The sequence below is a fragment of the Sinocyclocheilus anshuiensis genome, unplaced genomic scaffold (assembly GCF_001515605.1).
Source record: "Sinocyclocheilus anshuiensis isolate Anshui unplaced genomic scaffold, SAMN03320099.WGS_v1.1 scaffold24, whole genome shotgun sequence".
NCBI lineage: Eukaryota > Metazoa > Chordata > Actinopteri > Cypriniformes > Cyprinidae > Sinocyclocheilus > Sinocyclocheilus anshuiensis.
In genome coordinates, this window is record NW_015557090.1 from 164,420 (window position 1) to 169,240 (window position 4,821).

A 4,821-nucleotide genomic window follows, 5' to 3' on the forward strand; every position below is an offset into this window, starting at 1 on the left:
GACTTTCAGTCTGAGTTAAATCTCTTTTTTGGCTCATTTTATCTGTAAAAGAATATCTACTTAATAATTATGCACACCTGAATATAAGACATTTTTCACTTCTAGCCTTCATGAATAATTATATATCAATTATAAATGATTAAATACAAGATTAATAGTAGTTATTAAGATTGATCTCGTTTGGAATTGGTAAAATGTGCTTGGAAAAAATATGATCAGAATATCAACTTGCATAATAATTATTCATGCACTGTATTTTTCCTCTTCTGCTGTCATGGTAATGCAAGGAATGTTGTGATTGGTTGTCAGCGCAGCCAATCAGAATTTAGCAGCCTCATCTCTGATTGGCTGGAATTATGGCATATTATAACACTAGGTTGTGTTGAGCAAGCGAGCCGTTTGCATTTAGAGAGCACTGAGGATGGGCATCAAGGGAGCAAGCTAGTGAAACCTTGAACGCACAAAAGAGAAGGTTTGCACGAATCCAAAAACTTATTTTAAATGCAAAATTGCTCGAAATACTTTCTTCTTTGCGAGACAAACATTTCTCCACAAAACTCAGTTCGCACGTTTGCAAAGCGCACTTTTGCACGCTCAAAATATGATATTTCGCACACAGAATTGTGGCAGAGATCTAATCCCACAGTTCTAGACCCTTTTTAGCACTCTCAAAAAAAACAAAAAACAATTATCAATATAGTCAATAAAACTGTCAACACTGTGAAATTATTCTCTTTCTCACATCGTACATCAGCTCTTTATTTAAAAAAAAAAATGCGAAAATGCTCTCTGAACAAAACTCCGGCGTTTCAGCCATGACTTATCTGAACGTCTCTGATTGGTCATTGCATTCATAAGCTCAACAGACTGGCGTATATGACTTTCTTCTTTCAGACAAATCCAGTCGGAGTTATATTTAAAATTGTTTTTGATCTTTCAAGCTGTTTAATGCCACTCTGCTGGTGTTGCATGCATCAGTCCAAAAGAAGTTAAATAAAAAGTATCTCACATGGCTCGGGTGGGGGGGTGAACAAAGGCCTCCGCAACGCTGAACTCATACGTAATCCGCCCGGAGCTGCTTCCGTGTAGGACTGTTGGCGCAAGCTACTTGTAAAAAGGGGCATAATATGTCTCCTTTAATGCCGCAATCGACACTTTTCATTTTTTTTCAACTTATTCGCAACAGACGTTATAGGTTTAGTTTAATTGTGCAGGGGTATTTTTGTCCAATTTGGTGGCATTGCCCCAAGTCCCCGTGGTCAGAGGACCCCAGCCTTATACACACTCCGCCTATGCTTACAATCTGTTCTAATTAAACTTGTGGAAAAAACATTGAACAAAAATAATTTAACATATTGAACATACAAGCTCATGAAAGTTTTTCTTCTTATTTTTCACCAAAGAAATAACTTGATGAATACATTTACATTTAGACATTTAGCAGACGCTTTTATCCAAAGTGACTTACAAATGAGGACAATGGAAGCAATCAAAATCAACAAAAAAGCAATGATATGCAAGTGCTATAACAAGTCTCAGTTAGCTTAATGCAGTACACGTAGCAAGTTTTTTTTTTAATCATATAATAAATAAAAAGAAAACAGATAGAATAGAAAAAGAATAGAGCAAGCTAGTGTTAGAGGCCTTTTTTGCTTTTGTTAATCAGAAGTCAGAAAGTCAGAATTATAATTGTATAATAAATAAAAAGAAAACAAATAGAATGCAAAAAGATTAGAGAAGCAAGTGTTAGTTTTTTAAAGAATATGAATGGACAACATGTGTGAGAAAAATCTTTGGATGTACTCACTGCTTTGCTTTCACCAGTGGATAAATTAAACTGAAAATTCAATTGAAAATTATATGGGAGATCAAGACAACAATGCTGATTAACAAAATCATATCTTATATTGTATCAGTCGACCCTCTACAGCAATATATACCTCTGGTAATGAATGATCACTATTGTCATATAATACCACGGTATTTAGATGGTGCACAATCAAGAAGCTCCACTTTATAATTATACGTCACTGTTCACAGCACAATATCAGCAAAATTGTCGTGAACAAACTGCTGAAAAATGATGCATGCATTTTGGGTGTGTGACTAAAGAGAAGTGTGAAAGTGTGTGTGAGACAGAAAGGAAAAATCCAGGCAGGTTGTTAATGATCCATCCGTTGGTTTAATGCAGAGAATAATTGGTTTGAAAGTGTTGGGGTTCATTTTGCCACCGGCACTTCTCTATTTATCTCCATTAACTGCAACTTCGTTATATCTCACACTCCTTACAATGCTGTCAATCAATGCATCACAAATAGAGAATGTGTGTATTTGACAGCCAACTCTTCTTTGTTATGTTTAGTCTTTAAATAGCATCTGTGTATTCAGTAACACACAAGAGAAGGTCATATATCTAATTTATGCCCTGTGCTGGATGCATTTTTTTCACTACATCTACACGATTCGTTGGATGAGTGAAAAATCCATGAATCTCTCTAAATCTATAAATTATGACTTAAGTTTTGGATGTTGCTGCAGATGAAAAACAGGCTTAATAGATTGAAATATTTAAATGTAAATGTAAATGAGTGCCAGATGTCTGAATACATAATGGGGCTTGTAATATTGTTCATCTAGGCTTTTGTTGGCTGTTTATATATGGATTATTCTATATAAACAAGTATTTTAAAGAATGTATTAACAATTACGTCTGTGTTTTTTGCACCGTTCACAATATACCACCAAGTGATACGAATCGTTCTGCAAGTATAAAGAAAGAATGTGAATTATTACACACTCCTGTTTTTGCTCTTTAAAATGTAACTGTATGATGTATGTATGATCATCATGTCTAAAAGTGATTCATGTGTTGTCTGTTCAAGAAATATATGAGACGTGATAAAAAAATCGAAATATAATATAAAAAAAATGAATTTAAATGACATAAATAATAACGATCATCATGTCTAAAAGTGATTCATGTGTTGTCTGTTCAAGAAATATATGAGACGTGATAAAAAAATCTAAATATAATATAAAAAAAATGAATTTAAATGACATAAATAATAACAAATACCTACCTTTTGCAAAGTAATATTAGAACAAAATGTGAACTCCAAAATCTTTCTTGCTAAAAAAAAATGAATATAAAAACATGTAAAATACTTCCCCCTAGTGGTCACGATGAACGGCAGCGAAATTATAGTAGGCCTACAACAAGACTTGATAGGAAGAGGAAATGATTGAATTCAAACAGATTCAAAACAGTCAGTCACACAACAGAGACATTGCATTAGTTCAACAAGATGGACAAAATAAAACAAAAACTAACAAAAATGTATTTTCCAACATGGTCATTAAAATGAAAGATACTTTATTTAATATAAAGCAATTATATAGACATGGTTTCTGCAGGATTTTTAAGCTCAAATGTAAGACTTTTTAAGACCTTTGTTAAGACCTGCACAAATAAAATTAATACCATGAGCGGGGTAGGGCAATGTCTATAGTAACATATTAAACTGTAAAATGACTGTAAACAGCATGATTTACAGATACAAGATTCTACAAAAACAAAAAGTTTTATAAAATGATACACTTCACATTTCAGCCTTTAAACCATTTTTAATAAAATGGATGAGTCAAAAGTATTAATTATTCTATTAATTTAAACAATGATTATCAATAAATTATTATATTAATTAACATATAAATACATTTTACTGTTTAGATTTTTATAATGCTTTATCTTCTTAACGATCCACCAGTTCGCATTTACGGCTCTGTGTGTTTGCAGGGTAAAAACATGGGTCGATTTTCACATTGGTCTGAACAAAAACAACCCCAATACTGTGTTCCTACAATACCGGAGGCTGCAGTTTTAGGACCGCAGTTCTACTAGGACCCTATTTTTTAATTCTTTAATTATTATTATTATTATGACAGCGCCATCTAGTCAATTCTATTGCAACAGGGGAGACCTGATTCAAACATCAAACAAACAAACAGATGCAAAGACTAGATCCATGGAAACTATAAATGTTTTATATTTCCATCTTATTTTTAATGTAAGAGCTGGCGTGAACGTTAGTGTGTGAGGCGATGTCAGCAATCTCCATTTAGCCTATTTAGCTGTGCAAAACAGTTCATTGTGCTGCTGGATGTTGTAAACTCGTATTTGTATTCAAATTATTTAAAATGTATGTATGTACTAATAAACCCACTAATTTGTACCGCACAGGCTACATACAAAAAAATAAAAATAAATAAAATAAAATGTATAAAAAATAAAAAAAACAATAGGGTCCTAGAAATGCGGTCCTGAAACTGCAGCCTCTGGTATTGCAGGAATACCCTTCTCCAATAAAACAGGCTTATTGAAAATGCACATGCATTCTCTGCCAGCAGGAGGCGCCTTCGGAATGACAAAAAATATAACTGTTTCCGTTTTATGGGTATTTCAACAGGTAAAAAGGACTGCATATTTGACAGATTATACCTCATGCAGTCCTTTTTACCTGCTGAAATACCTTTAAATGGCCAATAAAACCAATAAAATGCAGTTTTACACTTGCCAAAAAGTGATTACAGACGGCAATCAGTTTTCGGCAGACAATCAATTTTTGGCACGACACCGGTCACGGCAGTACACAAAGCAGCGCAGCACTGGACTCTGAAACGTGCAGCGCTCATGTTTATTTCATGAAATCATAGCCTTTTGAAGTTTAATCATCACATTAAGCCATATCGCTGTTCTGGTCTTTCCGTTTAAATTCAATCCATATTCACTAAAAAGTAATTCTCAATTCAAATATATATATA